This window comes from Bombina bombina, chromosome 1 (assembly GCF_027579735.1).
Source record: "Bombina bombina isolate aBomBom1 chromosome 1, aBomBom1.pri, whole genome shotgun sequence".
Classification (NCBI taxonomy): domain Eukaryota; kingdom Metazoa; phylum Chordata; class Amphibia; order Anura; family Bombinatoridae; genus Bombina; species Bombina bombina.
Genome location: NC_069499.1, coordinates 1295615219 through 1295640758, shown reverse-complemented (window position 1 = coordinate 1295640758; position 25540 = coordinate 1295615219). Strand labels below are relative to the sequence as shown.

The following is a 25540-nucleotide window of genomic DNA, read 5'->3' as shown; positions in this document are numbered from 1 at the left end:
CTGCAAAGGTCTCATATGAAAACGAGCAAAGGGGATCGCGTCCGATGCTGCAGTCATGAGACCTAAAACTTCCATGCACATAGCCACTGAAGGGAATGATTGAGACGGAAGGTTTCGACAGGCAGAAACCAATTTCTTTTGTCTCTTGTCCGTTAAAGACAGAGTCATGGACACTGAATCTATCTGGAAACCTAAAAAGGTGACCCTTGTCTGTGGAATCAAGTAACTCTTTGGTAAATTGATCCTCAACACAAGTTGATTTGTGTGAGATTCTGCTAAATGAAAAGATTGAGCCAGTACCAAGATATCATCCAAAATAAGGAAACACTGCAATACTCTACTCTCTGATTACAGATAGAAGGGCACCGAGAACCTTCGAAAAGATTCTTGGAGCTGTTGCTGGGCCAAATGGAAGAGCAACAAATTGGTAATGCTTGTCTAGAAAAGAGAATCTCAGAAACCGATAGTGGTCTGGATGAATCGGAATGTGAATATACGCATCCTGTAAGTCTATTGAGGACATGTAATGACCTTGCTGAACAAAAGGCAGAATAGTCCTTATAGTTACCATCTTGAAAGTTGGGATACTTACAAATTGATTCAAAAACTTCAGATCCAGAACTGGTCTGAAAGAATTTTCTTTATTCAGGGCAATGAATAGATTTGAATAAAAACCCAGACCCTGTTCCAGAAGTGGAACTGGTACAATTACCCATGAAAACTCTAGATCTGAAAAACACTTCAGAAAGGCCTGAGCTTTAACAGGATTTGTTGAAACGTGAGAGAGAAAAAAATCTTCTCACAGGAGATCTTATTCTGAAACCTATTCGATACCCCTGAGAGACAATATTCTGAATCCAATGATTCCAAACGAAACCTGCCCAAACGTCTTGAAATCATTTCAATCTGCCCCCCACCAGCAGAACTGGATTGAGGGCCACACCTTCATGAAGTCTTGGGGGCTGACTTTGGTTTCTTATACGGCTTGGATATATTCCAGCTCGAAGATGGCTTCCAATTGGAGCCAGAGTCCTTAGGGGAAGGAGTTGTTTTCTGTTCTCTATTCTGCCGAAAGAAATTATTAGAAGCTTTAGATTTACCCTTAGACTTTTTATCTTGGGGCAAAAAACTCCCTTCCCCCCAGTAATAGTGGAAATTATAGAATCCAACTGGGAACCAAACAAATTATTACCCTGGAATGATAGAGATAGTAACCTAGATTTAGATACCATGTCAGCATTCCATGATTTGAACCATAAAGCTCTTCTAACTAAAATAGCCAAAGACATAGATTTAACATCAATCTTGATGATATCAAAAATAGCATCACAGATAAAATGATTAGCATGTTGAAGCAAATGAACAATGCTATGCAAATTAGAATCTTTTTCCCGATGTGCTAAGCTATCCAACCAAAAAGTTGATGCAGCCGCAATATCAGCCATTGAAATGGCAGGTCTGAGAATATAGCCAGAATGTAAATAAGCTTTCCTTAGATAAGATTCAATATTCCTATCTAAAGGATCCTTAAAAGATGTACTATCTTCCATAGGAATAGTAGTACGCTTAGCAAGAGTAGAAATAGCCCCATCAACCTTAGGGAGTTTTCCCCAAAACTCTAACTTAGCTACTGGCAAAGGATACAACTTTTTAAACCTTGAAGGAGGAACAAAAGAAGCACCAGGCTTAGACCATTCCTTAGCAATCACATTATAAATAGCATCAGGAACAGGAAAAACCTCAGGAGTAATCACAGGAGTTTTATAGACAGAATTTAAACGTTTAGTGGATTTATTATCAAGAGGTACAGACTCCTCATTATCCAAAGTTATCAACACTTTTTTTTAACAAAGAACGAATATACTCAATCTTAAAAAGATAAGTTGATTTATCAGTGTTAATATCTGAAGTAGGATCTTCCGAATCAGAGAGATCCTCATCAGAGGTGGATATATTAGTATGTTGTCGGTCATTACAAATTTCATCAGTATTATGAGAATTTTTAAAATACCTTTTATGTTTATTTGAAGGTGGTATAGCAGCCATAGCCTTCTGTATCGCATCAGCAATATACTTTTTCATATCAACAGGGATTTCATGTACTTTAGATGTTGAAGGAACAACAGATATTGTACTAGCACTAATAGAAACCTTTTCTGCATGCAAAAGCTTATCATGACAACTGTTACATACTACAGCTGGAGATACAATCTCCACTAGTTTACAACAGATACACTTAGCTTTGGTAGATCTGTGTTCATGCAGCATTGTTCATACAGCAGCTTCTGAGACAGGATCAGATTGAGACATCTTGTAAAATGTAAAAGAAAAAATAACATTTAAACAGAAATATCTTATTTCCACATATAGTAGTTTCAGGAATGGGGAAAAATGCAAATACTAAAAATTGACAAAAAAGCAAATAGCATAGCCCTCTGAGCATAAATAAGGCAAGGAGCATATAGGAAGTGGGGTAAAATAAAATTAAAAAAAATTTGGCGCCAAGTATGACGCACGACGCAAAAGGAAGTTGAAAAATGTTTTTGCCGCCAACAAACGTCCGGAAATTACGTAACTTGCGCCATAACAAACACAATTTTGCGCCAAACAACCTTGCGTCAACTAAGACGCAGGAAATGACGAACTTGCATCATTACAGACGCACATTCACGCCAAGAATGACGCTATAAATAACAGCATTTTGCGCCCTCGCAAGCCTAATTTGCCCGCAAATTTTTCAAAAGAAAAAACCAAAACAAGTCAAATTGGAAAAAAGACTATACCCCAGGTAAGACAAACTTCCTAAAACATGATTCCCATAACGAAACTTTCAGACTTCAAAGGGAAATATACATAGACCTGACTCATGGCAAATATAAGTAAAATACATATATTTAAAACTTTATATTAATACATAAAGCGCCAATCCATAGCTGAGAGTGTCTTAAATAATGATACATACTTACCGAAAGACACCCAGATAGCCAAACCAGTACTGAAAACTATCAGCAGAGGTAATGGTATATAAGAGTATATTGTCGATCTGAAAAGGGAGGTAGGAGATGAATCACAGATAACAGAGAACCCTTGAAAAGATTCCCCACAAGGGAAACCATAAAATTAAAAGGCGATACTCCCTTCACATCCCTCTGACAAACACTGTGCTCTTAGAGGAATTGGGCTTCAGAATGCTTTGAAGCGCTTATCATAGAAGAAATCATAAAAATCAAGCACAAACTTACTTCACCACCTCCATAGAAGGCAACGTTTGTAAAACTGAATTGTGGGTGTGGTGAGGGGTGTATTTATGGGCATTTTGAGGTTTGGGAAACTTTACCCCTCCTGGTAGGATTGTATATCCCATACGTCACTAGCTCATGGACTCTTGCCAATTACATGAAAGAAATGCATTTAATTCAGGAGAGGGTTGCAATGCATTGCACAGCTATATGTTGCAACTCTAACTGGCAGTCAATGGGTTACATTTGCTCAACACCTAATAAACGCTTAAAGGGAAATTCCAGTCAAAATATAAATGCACATCTTGGAATAGAAACATGTTTGTAATGTACTTGTATTGGGAAAAAAAATTCTAGTAAAAGTTATAGCTGTTTTAGTGTTAGCATTTTTCTCTGCATGTGTGAAGCATAGCTAGGTTTTCTCAGTGCACCACCATATTAAATACTGCAGCTGCTCTGAGAGCCAGAGGGGCTTGTATCATGTCAGCTATTAACAAACTGAGTCATTAACAGACGGTACAAGCACTTTAGGCTCTCTGAGCAAGTGCTGTGCTTAAATTCATGTGCACGCTGCATACTTAAATACACATTTGAAACAGCTACAACTTTTATTGGAATCATTTTTGCTAATACATGTATCATAGTTGCCAACAGTCCCTGATTTCCAGGGACAGTCCCTGGATTTTGTTGTATGTCCCTGGATTTTTTTTGTCCCTGGAAATGTCCCTGAAAATCTCTTTTGCACAACATTTGTTGTTTGCATATATATATATATATATATATATATATATATATATATATATATATATATATATATATACACATACATATATACAGATAGATAGATGATAAATAGATATAGTGTATTATTTAAATATAATTCATTCCTAATTGAATATTATTATTATAATTGAATGGGTTCACATATTATTTGTCTTTCTAATTTTGATGCTGTGTTGTAAAAATAACCATATGCCCAGAATGTGTTCTAGAGACTGGGTAGGTGTAAGAGCTTGGTGCTGTAATCTGTATAATAAACTATGGATAAATCTAAATTATACTATTACTATCAAATGGGTGTGTTTTGATTGCAGAACTGAGTGGGCGGAGCAGTTGAACAGTAGGTCGTCAATACTCCAGTAACCCGCTTGCTTGCTCTGCTGCAAAGTGTCCCTGGAATTTTTTTTTTAAATGTTGGCAACTATGATGTATATTTTAAAAAATGCTTCTATTTAAAACTGAAATGTATCTATGTGAATTCCAATTTTAGCTGGAATGTCCCTTTAACACACTGGCTACCGAAGTGAACAATAGAACATTGCTTAGCAGTGCATTGCCATCCTTTGTTGCAACCAAGGGGTTAAGCTGGCATAGTGGCCTGTGACATTTCTCTGTTGCTAATATTCCACTTCTAGCATTTTACAGGTGGCTAATGCCACACACTGTTTTTACAACACATCTGTGACCATCTAGTTTGCAATTTACAGTCTTTCGTCTTACATATTCAAGTGCTAATCAGTCTTTTGTACTACTCTACTCTAAGAAACATATAGTGAAACAAATCACTTGTATTATATATAGCACAATATGTCTATCATACCACACTGACAATTGCATCTGCAAATAAGAATATTCAGGAGTGATTACTGGGTACACAGATTATGCACGGTAGCTTGTATGGAGCACTGGGGAAAAAAGAATACTGACATCGTACGGGACTACGGGGAGAAAAGAGGCTGCAGAGTGTCATGTTACATTACAAAGATAATAGGAAGGGAGGAGGAGACACGGGCATGTTAGAGGAAGCTGCTACTCACAGTGAGGAGACAGAGTGTGCAGCTGTTTTCACTGGTCCTCAGTACACCGTGTCATTTATGGACATGACCGTGTGAAAACGCAAAACATTTGGTGTCACACAGCTGGACCGTGTCAGCTTATAGGAGATTTAGCCTATACAGATACCGGAACAGCAGAGGTCTGACTCTGAAGGCTGAAGCAAATCATAACTGGGAGAGCAGGCGGATGAGGCCTAGCTTCGTTTCCAGGGCAACAGCCAACATCATTTCTCAGCTCACATTGTACGTGGGCTGGATTCTACCAAATCCGTGGATGAATAGGCCGTAGCTACAGGAGAACAGAGGTATTGGATGCGTGTAATGTTGAGATTGTACGATGGTGAAACCTAATCAGTGATGCGTGTATTTTGGTTTGTGTATTTTATTAGACTGTTATCAAATGGAATGAAGACTTCAAACGAAACCTTCAGAACAATGTTTAGTTTATCAGCAAACCCAAAAGACTGATATGCGTGGTTGTATATGTGTGCATAGATATGGGAGAGAAAAATAATAAATATATATATATATATATAATGTGTGTGTGTGTGAGCAAATATTAATCTATGAGTATCTATTTGTTAGGTAGCCATAACGTGTATAATCATGTTTGATACCTGGAGAAATATAAGAAACATTTAGGTAACCTCAGGCATTAGGCTAGGCAAAACATAATTTCCTGATGCAACTGCTGATTGGCTGATCCACCTGTTGCTGCTTCTAGAGTTGAACTTTCAGGCATTGTTCTTAGTTATAGTTGATGCATACACTTTGCAAAGACTTTTGTAGTAAACCCCCTGCATGCTGTTGACTTCCATGTCCCTTTATGCTTTCATTGACCCCTTCAGTGCCAGGAGTTTGAGAATTTGTTTGGTTTCTGTAGAATAAAGAGATTTTTATCATTTTGATGTTTAGATTTATTTTGACTACATATTATTTTTAAGCACCAATTCAGCTGTAAAATGATGCCTTTTAAACTGTATTTCTCCAACATAGGTGTGTCCGGTCCACGGCGTCATCCTTACTTGTGGGATATTCTCTTCCCCAACAGGAAATGGCAAAGAGCCCAGCAAAGCTGGTCACATGATCCCTCCTAGGCTCCGCCTACCCCAGTCATTCTCTTTGCCGTTGTACAGGCAACATCTCCACGGAGATGGCTTAGAGTTTTTTAGTGTTTAACTGTAGTTTTTATTATTCAATCAAGAGTTTGTTATTTTGAAATAGTGCTGGTATGTACTATTTACTCAGAAACAGAAAAGAGATGAAGATTTCTGTTTGTATGAGGAAAATGATTTTAGCAACCGTCACTAAAATCCATGGCTGTTCCACACAGGACTGTTGAGAGCAATTAACTTCAGTTGGGGGAACAGTGAGCAGTCTCTTGCTGCTTGAGGTATGACACATTCTAACAAGACGATGTAATGCTGGAAGCTGTCATTTTCCCTATGGGATCCGGTAAGCCATGTTTATTACGATCGTAAATAAGGGCTTCACAAGGGCTTATTAAGACTGTAGACTTTTTCTGGGCTAAATCGATTCATTATTAACACATATTTAGCCTTGAGGAATCATTTTATTTGGGTATTTTGATATAATAATATCGGCAGGCACTGTTTTAGACACCTTATTCTTTAGGGGCTTTCCCAAAGCATAGGCAGAGCCTCATTTTCGCGCCGGTGTTGCGCACTTGTTTTTGAGAGGCATGGCATGCAGTCGCATGTGAGAGGAGCTCTGATACTTAGAAAAGACTTTCTGAAGGCGTCATTTGGTATCGTATTCCCCTTTGGGCTTGGTTGGGTCTCAGCAAAGCAGATACCAGGGACTGTAAAGGGGTTAAAGTTCAAAACGGCTCCGGTTCCGTTATTTTAAGGGTTAAAGCTTCCAAATTTGGTGTGCAATACTTTTAAGGCTTTAAGACACTGTGGTGAAAATTTGGTGAATTTTGAACAATTCCTTCATGTTTTTTCGCAATTGCAGTAATAAAGTGTGTTCAGTTTAAAATTTAAAGTGACAGTAACGGTTTTATTTTAAAACGTTTTTTGTACTTTGTTATCAAGTTTATGCCTGTTTAACATGTCTGAACTACCAGATAGACTGTGTTCTGAATGTGGGGAAGCCAGAATTCCTATTCATTTAAATAAATGTGATTTATGTGACAATGACAATGATGCCCAAGATGATTCCTCAAGTGAGGGGAGTAAGCATGGTACTGCATCATTCCCTCCTTCGTCTACACGAGTCTTGCCCACTCAGGAGGCCCCTAGTACATCTAGCGCGCCAATACTCCTTACTATGCAACAATTAACGGCTGTAATGGATAATTCTGTCAAAAACATTTTAGCCAAAATGAACACTTATCAGCGTAAGCGCGACTGCTCTGTTTTAGATACTGAAGAGCATGACGACGCTGATAATAATGTTTCTGAAGGGCCCCTAACCCAGTCTGATGGGGCCAGGGAGGTTTTGTCTGAGGGAGAAATTACTGATTCAGGGAACATTTCTCAACATGCTGAACCTGATGTGATTACATTTAAATTTAAGTTGGAACATCTCCGCATTCTGCTTAAGGAGGTATTATCCACTCTGGATGATTGTGACAAGTTGGTCATCCCAGAGAAACTATGTAAAATGGACAAGTTCCTAGAGGTGCCGGGGCTCCCAGAAGCTTTTCCTATACCCAAGCGGGTGGCGGACATTGTTAATAAAGAATGGGAAAGGCCCGGTATTCCTTTCGTCCCTCCCCCCATATTTAAAAAATTGTTTCCTATGGTCGACCCCAGAAAGGACTTATGGCAGACAGTCCCCAAGGTCGAGGGAGCGGTTTCCACTTTAAACAAACGCACCACTATACCCATAGAGGATAGTTGTGCTTTCAAAGATCCTATGGATAAAAAATTAGAAGGTTTGCTTAAAAAGATGTTTGTTCAGCAGGGTTACCTTCTACAACCAATTTCATGCGTTGTCCCTGTCGCTACAGCCGCATGTTTCTGGTTCGATGAGCTGATAAAGGCGGTCGATAGTGATTCTCCTCCTTATGAGGAGATTATGGACAGAATCAATGCTCTCAAATTGGCTAATTCTTTTACCCTAGACGCCACTTTGCAATTGGCTAGGTTAGCGGCTAAGAATTCTGGGTTTGCTATTGTGGCGCGCAGAGCGCTTTGGTTGAAATCTTGGTCGGCTGATGCGTCTTCCAAGAACAAGCTACTTAACATTCCTTTCAAGGGGAAAACGCTGTTTGGCCCTGACTTGAAAGAGATTATCTCTGATATCACTGGGGGTAAGGGCCACGCCCTTCCTCAGGATCGGCCTTTCAAGGCAAAAAATAAACCTAATTTTCGTCCCTTTCGTAGAAACGGACCAGCCCAAAGTGCTACGTCCTCTAAGCAAGAGGGTAATACTTCTCAAGCCAAGCCAGCTTGGAGACCAATGCAAGGCTGGAACAAGGGAAAGCAGGCCAAGAAACCTGCCACTGCTACCAAGACAGCATGAAATGTTGGCCCCCGATCCGGGACCGGATCTGGTGGGGGGCAGACTCTCTCTCTTCGCTCAGGCTTGGGCAAGAGATGTTCTGGATCCTTGGGCGCTAGAAATAGTCTCCCAAGGTTATCTTCTGGAATTCAAGGGGCTTCCCCCAAGGGGGAGGTTCCACAGGTCTCAGTTGTCTTCAGACCACATAAAAAGACAGGCATTCTTACATTGTGTAGAAGACCTGTTAAAAATGGGAGTGATTCATCCTGTTCCATTAAGAGAACAAGGGATGGGGTTCTACTCCAATCTGTTCATAGTTCCCAAAAAAGAGGGAACGTTCAGACCAATCTTAGATCTCAAGATCTTAAACAAGTTTCTCAAGGTTCCATCGTTCAAGATGGAAACCATTCGAACTATTCTTCCTTCCATCCAGGAAGGTCAATTCATGACCACGGTGGATTTAAAGGATGCGTATCTACATATTCCTATCCACAAGGAACATCATCGGTTCCTAAGGTTCGCATTCCTGGACAAGCATTACCAGTTCGTGGCGCTTCCTTTCGGATTAGCCACTGCTCCAAGGATTTTCACAAAGGTACTAGGGTCCCTTCTAGCTGTGCTAAGACCAAGGGGCATTGCTGTAGTACCTTATTTGGACGACATTCTGATTCAAGCGTCGTCCCTTCCTCAAGCAAAGGCTCACACGGACATAGTCCTGGCCTTTCTCAGATCTCACGGATGGAAAGTGAACGTGGAAAAGAGTTCTCTATCTCCGTCAACAAGGGTTCCCTTCTTGGGAACAATAATAGACTCCTTAGAAATGAGGATATTTCTGACAGAGGCCAGAAAAACAAAGCTTCTAGACTCTTGTCGGATACTTCATTCCGTTCCTCTTCCTTCCATAGCTCAGTGCATGGAAGTGATCGGGTTGATGGTAGCGGCAATGGACATAGTTCCTTTTGCGCGCATTCATCTAAGACCATTACAACTGTGCATGCTCAGTCAGTGGAATGGGGATTATACAGACTTGTCTCCGAAGATACAAGTAAATCAGAGGACCAGAGACTCACTCCGTTGGTGGCTGTCCCTGGACAACCTGTCACAAGGGATGACATTCCGCAGACCAGAGTGGGTCATTGTCACGACCGACGCCAGTCTGATGGGCTGGGGCGCGGTCTGGGGATCCCTGAAAGCTCAGGGTCTTTGGTCTCGGGAAGAATCTCTTCTACCGATAAATATTCTGGAACTGAGAGCGATATTCAATGCTCTCAAGGCTTGGCCTCAGCTAGCGAGGGCCAAGTTCATACGGTTTCAATCAGACAACATGACAACTGTTGCGTACATCAACCATCAGGGGGGAACAAGGAGTTCCCTAGCGATGGAAGAAGTGACCAAAATCATTCTATGGGCGGAGTCTCACTCCTGCCACCTGTCCGCTATCCACATCCCAGGAGTGGAAAATTGGGAAGCGGATTTTCTGAGTCGTCAGACATTGCATCCGGGGGAGTGGGAACTCCATCCGGAAATCTTTGCCCAAGTCACTCAGCTGTGGGGCATTCCAGACATGGATCTGATGGCCTCTCGTCAGAACTTCAAAGTTCCTTGCTACGGGTCCAGATCCAGGGATCCCAAGGCGGCTCTAGTGGATGCACTAGTAGCACCTTGGACCTTCAAACTAGCTTATGTGTTCCCGCCGTTTCCTCTCATCCCCAGGCTGGTAGCCAGGATCAATCAGGAGAGGGCGTCGGTGATCTTGATAGCTCCTGCGTGGCCACGCAGGACTTGGTATGCAGATCTGGTGAATATGTCATCGGCTCCACCTTGGAAGCTACCTTTGAGACGAGACCTTCTTGTTCAGGGTCCGTTCGAACATCCGAACCTGGTTTCACTCCAGCTGACTGCTTGGAGATTGAACGCTTGATCTTATCGAAGCGAGGGTTCTCAGATTCTGTTATCGATACTCTTGTTCAGGCCAGAAAGCCTGTAACTAGAAAGATTTACCACAAAATTTGGAAAAAATATATCTGTTGGTGTGAATCTAAAGGATTCCCTTGGGACAAGGTTAAGATTCCTAAGATTCTATCCTTCCTTCAAGAAGGATTGGAAAAAGGATTATCTGCAAGTTCCCTGAAGGGACAGATTTCTGCCTTGTCTGTGTTACTTCACAAAAAGCTGGCAGCTGTGCCAGATGTTCAAGCCTTTGTTCAGGCTCTGGTTAGAATTAAGCCTGTTTACAAACCTTTGACTCCTCCTTGGAGTCTCAATTTAGTTCTTTCAGTTCTTCAGGGGGTTCCGTTTGAACCCTTACATTCCGTTGATATTAAGTTATTATCTTGGAAAGTTTTGTTTTTAGTTGCAATTTCTTCTGCTAGAAGAGTTTCAGAATTATCTGCTCTGCAGTGTTCTCCTCCTTATCTGGTGTTCCATGCAGATAAGGTGGTTTTACGTACTAAACCTGGTTTTCTTCCAAAAGTTGTTTCTAACAAAAACATTAACCAGGAGATTATCGTACCTTCTCTGTGTCCGAAACCAGTTTCAAAGAAGGAACGTTTGTTGCACAATTTGGATGTTGTTCGCGCTCTAAAATTCTATTTAGAAGCTACAAAGGATTTTAGACAAACATCTTCCTTGTTTGTTGTTTATTCCGGTAAAAGGAGAGGTCAAAAAGCAACTTCTACCTCTCTCTCTTTTTGGATTAAAAGCATCATCAGATTGGCTTACGAGACTGCCGGACGGCAGCCTCCCGAAAGAATCACAGCTCATTCCACTAGGGCTGTGGCTTCCACATGGGCCTTCAAGAACGAGGCTTCTGTTGATCAGATATGTAGGGCAGCGACTTGGTCTTCACTGCACACTTTTACCAAATTTTACAAGTTTGATACTTTTGCTTCTTCTGAGGCTATTTTTGGGAGAAAGGTTTTGCAAACCGTGGTGCCTTCCATTTAGGTGACCTGATTTGCTCCCTCCCTTCATCCGTGTCCTAAAGCTTTGGTATTGGTTCCCACAAGTAAGGATGACGCCGTGGACCGGACACACCTATGTTGGAGAAAACAGAATTTATGTTTACCTGATAAATTACATTCTCCAAAGGTGTGTCCGGTCCACGGCCCGCCCTGGTTTTTTTAATCAGGTCTGATAATTTATTTTCTTTAACTACAGTCACCACGGTACCATATGGTTTCTCCTATGCAAATATTCCTCCTTAACGTCGGTCGAATGACTGGGGTAGGCGGAGCCTAGGAGGGATCATGTGACCAGCTTTGCTGGGCTCTTTGCCATTTCCTGTTGGGGAAGAGAATATCCCACAAGTAAGGATGACGCCGTGGACCGGACACACCGTTGGAGAAAGTAATTTATCAGGTAAACATAAATTCTGTTTTTTGGTTAGTAAATGATGCAATAAGCCTAAAAAGAATGGGAAAAACATGTATTTTTTATTATAGAATATATATATTTTTAAACAAATTCAATCCCTTCACTAAAAGTAAACCTTTTTATGAAAGGCTTCACTCTTTTGAATAGTTTAACAAAAATATTTTTTAGGTGATCATAATTTTAGAAGCAATATTTACACAAAATTACTGAGTGCAAAATGCTTTTCTGTACTTGCTAAATACAAAATCACCATTACAAGGCAAAGCTACTTTACAGATCTGATGTCACGTCCCATGTATGTACGTATATGTTTTCTAAACATACACATAAATGGACCATATTATAGTAAACAAATGGCATGCTCTAAAACATTAGACCATGTAATTTTATCAATAGGACCTTGCAACTGTATGTATTTAACTCCCCCCCCCCCCCGCCCCAAGGGCGAGACTACTATTTTTGATTGGGTCAGTGGCAGTCCCCCTCGTTACTTGGAGAGTACTATAGGCTTTATTTCTCATGTATGATTAGCTCCTCCATACAGAAATACAATCCTGCACTGAAACATAGAGCACTTGCTTGAAGACCTAGGGTGTTTCTTATTGAATAGTTTAAAAAAATAAAATTTAAATATATTTTTAAAATATATTTTTATATTACATTTCATTAAAACACTAAGGGGTAGATTACAAGTGGCGTGATATATTGCGTTTTTGCGATCGCAAAAACACCACTAGAGTTAAGTTGGGTTGTGCTCGTATTACTTTTTTTTTTTTTGTGCTAGGTATCCCACCTAGCACAAAAATCAGAATATCGCGTGCGCGTTTGCGTATTTCCCCCATAGAAGTCAATGAAGAAAATAAGTGGGGGGAAAAACTAACACCCAACTATCGCACAAATACTATAGCATTTTTGCAATTACGCTAACCCAACAGGAAAATATGAATATTTCATATTCTAATGTTCTTAACATAACGGAATATGTTCTATTTATTTATTTTTATATATATATATATATATATATATATATATATATATATATATATATATATATATATATATATATCTAAAGAAAAGCACTCTCACCTAACTGGTTTCAATCAGCAACCAGGATGCAAAAAATTGCACTCACTGGGTTTGAATCAAACAAAAAGTTTACTAGCGTGACGTTTCCGGGGAATTCTGAGGAAGGGGGTTCCGTGGTGTGTGTGTATATATATAATAAATATATATATATATATATGTATATATATACAGTATCTCACAAAACTCACAAAAGTGAGTATACACCTCACATTTTTGTAAATATTTTATTATAACTTTTCATGTGACAACACTGAAGAAATTACACTTTGCTACAATGTAAAGTAGTGAATGTACAGCCTGTATAACAGTGTAAATTTGCTGCCCCCTCAAAATAGCTCAACACACAGCCATGTCTAAACCGTTGGCAACAAAAGTGAGTACACCCCTAAGTGGAAATGTACAAATTGGGCCCAAAGTCTCAAAATTTTGTGTGGCCACCATTATTTTCCAGCAGTGCCTTAACCCTCTTGGGCATGGAGTTCACCAGAGCTTCACAGGTTGCCACTGGAGTCCTCTTCCACTCCTCCATGATGACATCACGGAGTTGGTGGATGTTAGAGACCTTGCGCTTCCCAACCTTCCATTTGAGGATGCCCCACAGCTGCTCAATAGGGTTTAGGTCTGGAGACATGCTTGGCCAGTCCATTACCAAGGTAGTGGTCATCTTGGAGGTGTGTTTGGGGTCGTTATCATGTTGGAATACTGCCCTGCAGCCCAGTCTCTGAAGTGAGGGGATCATACTCTGCTTCCGTATGTCACAGTACATGTTGGCATTCAAGGTTCTCTCAATGAACTGTAGCTCCCCAGTTGCTGCCACACACGCTTGACACCATCTGAAAGAAATAAATTTATCTTGGTCTCATCGGACCACAGGACATTGTTCCAGTAATCCATGTCATTAGTCTGCTTGTCTTCAGCAAACTGTTTGCGGGCTTTCTTGTGCATCATCTTTAGAAGAGGCTTCCTTCTGGGAGGACAGCCATGCAGACCAATTTAAATGCAGTGGGCAGCGTATGGTCTGAGCACTGACAGGCTGACCCCCAACCCCTTCAAACTCTGCAGCAATGCTGGCAGCACTCATACGTCTATTTCCCAAAGACAACCTCTGGATATGACGCTGAGCATGTGCACTCAACTTCTTTGGTCTACCATGGCGAGGCCTGTTCTGAGTGGAACCTGTCCTGTTAAAACCGCTGTATGTTCTTACCAATCGTGCTGCAGCTCAGTTTCAGGGTCTTGGCAATCTTCTTATAGCCTAGAGGCCATCTTTATGTAGAGCAACAATTCTTTTTTTTAGATCCTCAGAGAGTTCTTTGCCATGAGGTGCTATGTTAAACTTCCAGTGACCAGTATGAGAGAGTGTGAGAGCGATAGCACCAAATTTAACACACCTGCTCCCCATTCACACCTGAGACCTTGTAACACTAACGAGTCACATGACACCTTTGCCATGAGGTGCTATGTTAAACTTCCAGTGACCAGTATGAGAGAGTGTGAGAGCGATAGCACCAAATTTAACACACCTGCTCCCCATTCACACCTGAGACCTTGTAACACTAACGAGTCACATGACACCTTTGCCATGAGGTGCTATGTTAAACTTCCAGTGACCAGTATGAGAGAGTGTGAGAGCGATAGCACCAAATTTAACACACCTGCTCCCCATTCACACCTGAGACCTTGTAACACTAACGAGTCACATGACACCGGGGAAAGAAAATGGCTAATTAGGACCAATTTGGACATTTCCACTTAGGGGTGTACTCACTTTTGTTGCCAACCGTTTAGACATTAATGGCTGTGTGTTGAGTTATTTTGAGAGGACAGCAAATTTACACTGTTATACAGGCTGTACACTCACTACTTTACATTGTAGCAAAGTGTAATTTCTTCAGTGTTGTCACATGAAAAGATATAATAAAATATTTACAAAAATGTGAGGGGTGTACTCACTTTTGTGTGCTACTGTACATACACAAATACATCTTTAGCAATGTATCTGAATGTATCTCTATGTTAAAAGCCCTTTGGCGGCTTTTTTTTCTTTCTAACACCCAAGATCTCATATCTTTGAGCCCTTATAACTTTTTTGTGCAATAAGTTTTATTAGATATTGTTATTATGAGTCCAACTCTACTTTGTAATGTATTTTTGAAGTGTTTTGGGTAACTTTTTAGTTTCGGAAAATGATTAACCATATCTCCGAGATCGCGGTAAGAATTGAAACATATGATTTCTCACTACTTGTAATATTTAATTTCCTATTTGAATCATGAAAGTTTATTTTGGACTTGACTGTCCCTTTTAACCCCTTAGTGACCAGACCACTTTTCCATTTGTTGACCGTTTGGGACCATTTCTGCGGTGCTTGTGTTTAGCTGTAATTTTCCTCTTACTCATTTACTGTACCCACACAAATTATATACCGTTTTTCTCGCCATTAAATGGACTTTCTAAAGATACCATTATTTTCATCATACTGTATCTTATAATTTACTATAATTTTTTTTATAAAATATGATTAAAAATGGAAAAAAACCACACTTTTTTTAACTTTGACCCCCAAAATCTTACACATCTACAACTACCAAAAAACACCCATGCTAAATAGTTTCAAAATTTTGTCCTCAGTTAAGAAATACTCAATGTTTACATGTTCTTTGCTTTTTTTGCAAGTTATAGGGCAATAAATACAAGTAGCACTTTGCTATTTCCAAACCATTTTTTTTTTCAAAATTAGCGCTAGTTACATTGGAACACTGATATCTGTCAGGAATCCCTGAATAACCCTTCACATGTATATATATATATATATATTTTTTTTTTAGTAGACACCCCAAAGTATTGATCTAGGCCCATTTTGGTATATTTCATGCCACCATTTCATTTCGCCAAATGCGATCAAATAAAAAAAATCGTTCATTTTTTCACAAACATTTTTACAAACTTTCGGCTAGATTACGAGTTTTGCGTTATGAGGGGTGCGGTGCTAACTTGCAAGTTATTGTCACCACTCACTTTCCTACAGAGCTGGTATTACAGCTTTTTCTAAACCCGGCGTTAAAAGGCAAGGAGTGAGCGTAGAGCAAAATTGTGCTCCATACCGCACTCCAATACCAGCGGTGCTTAAGTAAGCGGTGAGCTGGTTGTACGTGCTCGTGCACGATTTCCCTATAGACATCAATGGGGAGAGCCGGCTGAGAAAAAGTCTAACACCTGCAATAAAGCAGCGTAAAGCTCAGTAACGCAGCCCCATTGATTCCTATGGTCAAACACATTTTATGTTTACACCTAACACCCTAACATAAACCCCGAGTCTAAACATCCCTAATCTTACACTTATTAACACCTAATCTGCCTCCCCCGACATCTACATTATATTTATTAACCCCTAATCTGCCACTCCGGACATCGCCGATACCTACATTATACTTATTAACCCCAAATCTCCCGCCCCCAATGACGCCGCAACCTACCTACACTTATTAACCCCTAATCTGCCGCCCCAACATAATAAACATATTAACCCCTAAACTGCCGCACTCCCGCATCGCAAAAACAAGTTAAATATTATTAACTCCTAATCTGCCGTCCCTAACGTCGCCACTATATTAAATTTATTAACCCCTAAACCTAACCCTAACACCCCCTAACTTAAATATAATTAATATAAATCTAAATAAAACCTACTATTAATAACTAAACAATTCCTATTTAAAACTAAAAACTTATCTATAAAATAAACCCTAAGCTAGCTACAATATAACTAATAGTTACATTGTATCTATTTTAGGGTTTATTTTTAATTTACAGGCAAGTTTGTATTTATTTTAACTAGGTAGAATAGTTACTAAATAGTTATTAACTATTTAATAACTACCTAGCTAAAATAAATACAAATTGACCTTAAAAATAAACCTAACCTAAGTTACACTAACACTACACTACAATTAAATAAATTACCTAAATTAAATACAATTAAATAAATTAAATACAATTAGCTAAATTACAAAACCCCCCCACTAAATTACACAAAATAAAAAACAAATTACAAGATATTTAAACTAATTACACCTAATCTAATAGCCCTATCAAAATAAAAAAAATCCCCCCCCCCCAAAAAAAAAAAAACCTAGCCTAAACTAAACTGCCAATAGCCCTTAAAAGGGCCTTTTGCGGGGCATTGCCCCAAAGAAATCAGCTCTTTTACCTGTAAAAAAAAATATACAAACAACCCCCCCAACAGTAAAACCCACCACCCACACAACCAACCCCCTAAATAAAACCCTAACTAAAAAAACCTAAGCTCCCCAATGCCCTGGAAAGGGCATTTGGATGGGCAGTGCCCTTAAAAGGGCATTTAGCTCTATTGCAGCCCAAACCCCTAATCTAAAAATAAAACCCACCCATACACCCTTAAAAGATCCTAACACTAACCCCCGAAGATCCACTAACAGTTTTGAAGAGCCGACATCCATTATCAACGAAGCCGGGAGAAGTCTTCATCCAAGCGGCAAGATGTCCTCAATGAAGCCGGCAGAAGTGGTCCTCCAGACGGGCAGAAATCTTCACCCAGACGGCATCTTCTATCTTCATCCTTCCGACGCGGAGCGGCTCCATCTTCAAGACATCCAGCACGGAGCATCCTCTTCAATCGACGGCTTCTTCTGGAATGAAGGTTCCTTTAAATGATGTCATCCATGAATGGGTCCCTTAGATTCCGATTGGCTGGTAGAATTCTATCAGCCAATCGGAATTAAGGTTGAAAAAATCCTATTGGCTGATGCAATCAGTGAAGGAGTTAATTAGGGAGCTTGTAGGGTTAATTTTAGCTTTAGTGTAGAGATCAACCTCCCATCTGACACATCCCACCCCCTGTTCCCTCTTCCCTCCCCAACGGCACAATTGTTCCTGCCGTCTTAAGTACTGGCAGAAAGTCTGCCAGTACTAAAATAAAAAGCATTTTTTATTTATTTTTTATTGATTTATACAGCCCCCAACCTCCCTGATTCCCCCCATACAGCTTTCTAACCCTCCCCTCTCTACCTACTTGCTGCCATCTTGAGTACTGGCAGCTGTCTGCCAGTACCCAGTTTGCCCAAATTTGTTTTTGTTGTATTTTTATATTCAAAATAAAGTTTTTTTCTTTAGTGTAGATGCCCCACCCCTCAATACCCTCCCCCCAGATCCCTTGGCCAATGTTTAATATCCCCCCTCTCCCTCCCTCTCCCTCCTTCATGTCCATTTATGATTTTTTTGTGTAAATGTGGCGCGCACGCCCCCCATGTCCACCCCGCCACAGCCGCGAGCGAAAACACACACATCAATGTGCACAGGAACCGGATACACCCATTGATGTGCCGCCCACCCGCCTCCCTGCTGCTGCTCTCACCCACCAACGATCGGCACCATCAATGGCCGATGCAGGGAGGGCCATAGAGTGGCCCTCTCTGCATCGGTGGTTTAAAAAGGGTATTGCAGTGATGCCTCAATATCGAGGCATAACTACAATACCCTGGAAGCTATCACAATCGCTTCCAGTGCTTCAAACCCCAGAGGACATGCCAGGCACGTCCTTAGTCGTTAAGGGTAGTTTTTTGTAGGACGTACCTGGCACGTCCTCGGTCGTTAAGGGGTTAAATCAGGAGTCATACCCCTCTTTTTTAGGGGAACATCACAGAGGTGCATGACATGCCAGTTTCGAAAGAGGGGATTCCCTGCTTTCCTATTTGGTGTCTCATACCCCTATAGTTTTCAAATGAGGGGTCTCATTTTCCTTTAGACAGCAGATGATTGCCAAAGAAATCACAATTAACTGTATACTAACTTGTTGCCTTTTACAGTGCTCTGGCCTTTAAGATACCCTACCACCTCAAAATAAGCACTATAGGAAGGCAAGGTAGTCTTCTTTTGGAAAATACTTTCTTTTAATGGAGGGGTCACATGCCCAGGTGGTTATCAGCAGATAACCATGGCAACATTGATTACATGACAACCATAGGGATATGTAACAACATCAGTATATAGGCAAGGGATGAAACACACAACAAAAGTCTTGTTCAGGAGCTGCCAGCACTGCAATATAGCTGGCCATGTGGGACCAGCAGTTCTTTGCAACTTCTGAGTGGGACTTTGTGTTAAATCACTTTGCATGGGTTAAAGCGACATTGTAAACTAGATTTTTCTTTGCATAAATGTTTTGTAGATGATACATTTAAATAGACCATCTGGGAGTGTTTTTGTAACAATGTATAGTTTTTCTTATTTTTTTAATAACATTGTGCTGATTTTCAGGCTCTTGACCAAGCCCCAAAGTATCAAATGTAGACCCAGGTCTACTGATCCCTGCTGGTATTGTTTGGGTAATCTAACTTTTCATATGCAAGGAAAGGGGGAGGGTGTAGTGTCTAGCCTAACCTCATCAACCGTGCTAAACTGGGAGTTTCTAATAAGTTTTTAAAAGGTTTTTAGATCAGTATCTGTGCATATTCTTCTTTAGAGTAGTGTCTATAACATGCAGTTAGTGTATACTGTCCCTTTAAACCAGGGGTGGGGAACGTCCATTCCACGGGCCATATAAGGCCCTCAAAATCATTTGCTCTCGCCCTGCCAAGGAAACCACAGGCGGGACTTGAAATTCAATAAATCTAGAAGTTTTTTTTTATAGCAACATACATGTTGTATTAAGTGAATCATAATAATGACGTAAATTTTAAGGGACAAGCAAGGAAAGTCCATTACGGGATAGACAGGACACATACGAGTACATGACAAAACAGACACGTATGCTTCTCATTGGCTGCCCGCGGCCCGTCTCCCTGTATTGTGGGGACTCAGAGGACAGTAATTATCAGGCAGGCTGGGAGTGTGCACATTGCGAAAGTGTTAACACACAGTGGATAGTTATTACAACTTAAGTGATGTGACATGTTGATGCAGAGTGTCAATTTTTCCAAGAGAAATGGACAAATAATAATTTTTTTGTTGAAGTCAAAGGCAAACCTGAGTGAGCGAGCTAATACCAAAGAAGCTGGGGCCTCATGTAGAGGGAGAGTTTGTGAAAGAGTGCATGGTGGCTGCTGCGGAGATGTTAGCACCAGACAAATTAAACATTTTCAGAGTGTTAGTTTGTCTCAGAGAACCAGTTTTAGATCAGATTACGGATTTAGCACAAGATATTTAAAAAACACTGAAGGGTTCCGCAGGAGATTTCTAATTTTTCTCTCTGGCTTGTGACGAAACAAGAGATATAACAAATACTGCCCAACTGGCCGTTTTGGTTTTTGGGATAACTGCAGAGGACGTTCATGGTGGACATTACTAAGTATCTCTCAGAGCTTAACAAGCTGCAGGGCGCAAACCAGCTTCTCATATCCCTGCTTTCAAATGTGAAATCATTTGAAGCTAAATTAAGGCTGTGGAAAGTGCAACTCGAAAGGAATAACACGGTGCATTTCCCCACTCTGGAAGGACAAAAGCCTTCTACTACACTTGAATATGCTGGTGAATGTGCGAAACTAATTGAGGCATTTAATGAAAGATTTAAGGACGTGAAAAAATAAACAAATGGAATTGAACATCTTTGCTACACCGCTAGGTACAATAACCTCCCACTTCTTGAGTTCTATAAACGTTACATAAGTAATGATGAATTTCCCACTTTGAGGATACATGCATTGAAATATGCATCTGTGTTTGGAACAACTTACTGCCGTGAGCAGTTCTTTTCAAAACTTACCATCGCAAAGAGTCAACTGCGCTCCAAACTGACCGATGCAAACCTGGAAAAGCAGTTGCGAATAGCAACATTATCAATACCAGCTAACATCACACGCCTCACCAAAGAGAAGCAGTTCCAGCCATCACATTAGGGGTTAGTTAAAGGGACAGTCAACACCAGAATTTTTGTTGTTTTAAAAGATAGACAATCCCTTAATTACTAATTCCCCAGTTTTGCATAACCAACACAGTTATAATTATACACATTTTACCTCTGTAATTACCTTGTATCTAAGCCTCTGTAGATTGCCCCCTTATTTCAGTTCTTTTGACATTTTAGCCAATCAGAGCTGACTCCATGGTAAATTCACGTGCATGAGCTCAATGTTATCTATATGAAACACATGAACTAATGCCCTCTAGTGTTGAAAAACTATCAAAATGCATTTAGATTAGAGGTGGCCTTTAAGGTCTAAGAAATTAGCATATGAACCTCCAAGGTTTAGCTTTCAACTAAGAATGCCAAGAGAACAAAGCAAAATTGGTGATGAAAGTAAATTGGAAAGTTGTTTAAAATTACATGCCTTATTTCAATCATGAAAGTATTTTTTGGACTCGACTGTCCCTTTAATTAAATATATGCCACAAATAAAGGGAGCGCTAACCAGCAGCTATAAAACAGAAAAAATATTATATATATATATATATATATATATATATATAATCACTTTAATATATACACAAATAAAACCAATCATAAACAAGGAGGGTAAATAGTATTAAACCACCGGTGGTATTAAAAACACACAAAAAATGCCTATATGGCCATAATACTAATAAAGAGTCCTAAAAGAAATCCCAATAGTGAAATTCAGCGTGTTCTGATGCAGCTGTGCAACATACTTCTGAAATTCCTGGCAGTTAAGGGGTTAATTAGTTAGATCCCTCCCAAACAGCTCTCTCCCCACTCCTCAACACCATCTTAGGTACTGGCAGACAGTCTGCCATTATTAAGTTTTATGACTTCTTTTATATAATTTTTTTTATAAATTAATTTTATTTATTTATTCTGTGCAGTGTAGGACCCCCCATTACCATCCCACCTCCTCCCAAACAGCTCTCTAACCATCCCCCCTCTTAATGTTGTCCGCCATCTTCGGTACTGGCAGTTGTCTGCCAGTACCCAGTTTAGGTAAAACATTTATTTTTTTTATTTAATTATTTTTTTCTGTAGTGTAGCGGGCTCCCCCCTCCCTGCGATCGCGATTATCCCCCCACCCTTATTTTTTTTTTCTGTAGTGTTGCCTGATCCCCCACTCCTTGCGATCGCGATTATCCCCCCTCCCTGCGATTGCGATTATCCCCCCACCCTAATTTTTTTTTCTGTAGGGTAGCATGCCTTCAATCCCTCTCCCACACTTTATTTCTGCAGTGTAGAGCCACTCCCTCTCCCTCCCCTCTCTGCCTCTGTGCTGCCCTCCCACCCCCCCTCCTTCCCTCCCACCGGCATTACAGGAGATCATTACAGACAGTGACACAGACCATGTCACTGTCTGTAACAATATGGCAATCTGCACTTACTTGGTAACGGAGCACTGATCTTGCTCTGTTACCATATGAGGACATATTGCCTGCTGCTCAGAAACAGCAGTCTAGTTTTTCACTTTACAGACTGCGGGAGCTTCCTGAAGCTGCAACGTATATATACATTATGCAGTACGATGGGTTTCGTACCACATGACGTATATATATACATCGTAATGGCTTAAGGGGTTAAACAACTTTCCAATTTACTTCTATTATCTAATTTGCTCCATTCTCTTGATATCCTTTGTTGAATGAGCAGTAATGCAGTACTGGGAGCTAACTGAAAGCCAATGACCAGAGACATATATGTGCCGCTTCTGAGCCTACCTAGGTGTACTTTTCAACAAAGGATACAAAAGAGAATGAAACATGTTAGATAATAGAAGTACATTGGACAGTTTATTTCAAATTGCACCATGAAAGAAAAATTTGGGGTTTTATGTCCCTTTTAAATTGGTATTGTGTAGGGTTGCACAGATACTAGTATCGGTATCTGTACCGATACCAAGTACTTGCCTCCAGATCTTAGATCTTAACCCATACGCCATCTTGTGGCGTTTTTTCAAACTTCATGTTCCCATTTCAGTTTAAGCTGGAGTAGTGACATAACTAAAAATTGCTCACTTCTGCTTCTTTTGCTGCCAATAAAAATTGCTGTTATTTGTTTTATTTTACGTCTGAGAGCAGTGCTCCAAAAGCTGCTACTATACATCTGGAAGCCTACCTGGGAGAGATCTCTGTACCTCGTTCAGACAAACCCCTGAAGTACAGGGCCGTTAATATCATCAAGAAAGAAAACACACAAGTACTTTTCACTGCTGTAGATGTGCTTTTTGTGTGTGTTCAAATGTGGTTAGAAGCCTGAATCAAATAGGCCTACTGGGGACTTCTTTATTACTAATAATAGAAGAAAATTATAAATAAACTTTAAATAATGTTTTCCTCCTATATTTAGTGAGAGTTGGGGTATTATATTGACTTTCCTATAGGTAAGGAGCACTTCACAAAACAGTTTTAAGGTTAGAAATAATCAATACTGTAAGCACTTGCTCATGGCTGAGAGGCTTCTGCTGGTGTACGTGTGTATGCACATGCTTCTACCAGTAATTACATACACCTAGATTACGAGTTTTGCGTTCGTGTTTTAACGCTGAAAAAATTGCAATTTCAGCGTTAAAACAGCAACGCAGCCATTACGGGTCTTGTCGGTATAGCTGTACCGCAAGCCTTTTAGCCTGTAACGCAACGTCAATCCCGCACTCAAAAAAAATGACGTTTTTGCGTGGGATTTCCATAACGCTGCCATTACAAGTTTTGCGGTGAGGCTAAAAAGCTTGCGTTACAGCCTATACCGACACAATCCATTTCGCAATCTGAGAGCAGTAGTTATGAGTTTTACGCAACAAAACTGTTACATAAAACTCATAACTAAACTGTTACAAAGTACACTAACACCCATAAACTACCTATTAACCCCTAAACCGAGGCCCTCCCGCATCGCAAACACTATATTAAACGTATTAACCCCTAATCTGCCACTTCCGACACTGCCACCACTAATTAAATGTATTAACCCCTATTCTGCCGCTGCCCGACATCGTCGCCACTATACTAAAGTTATTAACCCCTATTCCCCCGCACAACATCGGCCACACTATAATAAAAATATTAACCCCTATTCCGCTGCTTCCTTACATCGCTGCCATTAAATAAAGTTATTAACCCCTAAACCTCTGGCCTCCCACATCACTACCACTTTTAAGGGCTATTGGTAGTTTATTGTAGGCTAGGGTTTTTTTTTATTTTGGGGGGGCTTTTTTATTTTAATAGGGCAATTAGATTAGGTGTAATTGTTTTTATTTTGGATAATTTTATTTGTTATTTTTTGTAATTTAGTATTTTTGTAACTGTAGATTTAATTTTTTTAGTAGTGTTAGGTTTTTTTAATGAGTAATCTAATTTATTTAATTGATAGTTATTTTAATTTTAGTCTAATAGTTATGCAAGGTTAATTTATAGTTTAAATTTAGGTTTTTTAAATTTCACAGGTAAGTTTTTTTAATTTTATTTATTTTAAGATAAGGATCTTGTAATTTTAATTTAGTTAGGGGGTTGTTAGGTTTAGGGGTTAATAGGTTTATTTAGTGGCAGTGATGTGGGAGGCCAGAGTTTACGGGTTAATAACTTTATTATAGTGGCGGCAATATCAGGAGTGGCAGATTATGGGTTAATACATTTATTTAGGTGGCGGCGATGTCGGGAGTGGAAGATTAGGGGTTAATAACATTATGTAGGTGGCAGCGATGTCGGGGGGCAGCAGATTAGGGGGTGTTAAGATGTGGGGTTTATGTTAGGGTGTTAGGTTTAAACGTAACTTTATTTTCCCCATAGACATCAATGGGGTTCCGTTACGGAGCTTTTCATTCCGCGATCGCAGGTGTTAGTTTTTTTTCTAACATTTTCTCCCGCTTGTATTTTGTGCGGTATAGAGCTCATCGCAACCATATTACACGAACAAGGCGGCTTTTTCAAAACTCGTAATGGTAGCTATGGAGGGTGAAATAACGCACCCTCTATAGCGCAAAACTTGTAATCTGGGTGATAGTTCTTACAAGTTGGTGGGAGAGTTTAGAAACGGGGAAGAAAGCAGATAATAACCTGCAATTTTTAATGATGCACTACTGACCACTTGTAAAGCTTCAGATATTGCCAACAAAACACATATTTTTAACATAGTTGTCAGTACTTTCACAATATTAACCTTTATGCTTATTATACTGACGTACTCGACATTATCCATAAAACATGCATTTTTTACATTGTCAATTTAAAGACATTACATTTTATATATTCAAATAAGGCATTGGCTTGCAGTTAAACATTAACTGTAATGTATTTGTTTAAGTTGACAGGCAGTCTGCGTTTGTCATGTGAGTGAAAAGTACATATTTAAATACCACTTTTAACCCGTGTGACTGCTGGCTACAAGCTGTCCCTCATTTTACATTTAGATAAGATTAGAGTATATGCACTTACGTTAAAGTGACATACAGCAATCCGTATTGTTTCTACAATGAAAAGTTAGCTTATTTTTGACTAATTGTCTTCTGTGGCTTTTATGCTACAGGTCATATTTCCAAATCTGTATTTTCAAAATCCAAACTTATTCTAAAATCCAAACCTTTTAATTAATATTTTTTTAAATATAATTATCAAAAAATACAGTTT

The 25540-nt window shown here is 39.8% G+C and overlaps 1 protein-coding gene across 2 annotated transcripts in view; it reads left to right on the top strand.

Annotated features, from left to right (window-relative positions):
• Positions 1-5057: 5057 nt before the first annotated feature.
• Positions 5058-25540, top strand: part of DPY19L3 (dpy-19 like C-mannosyltransferase 3) — a 193283-nt gene continuing 172800 nt past the window's right edge. For both annotated transcript variants that reach the window (XM_053701707.1, XM_053701698.1), the window contains exon 1: positions 5058-5379. The gene's annotated coding sequence lies outside the window, so the exon portion shown is untranslated. The remainder of the gene's footprint in view (positions 5380-25540) is intronic.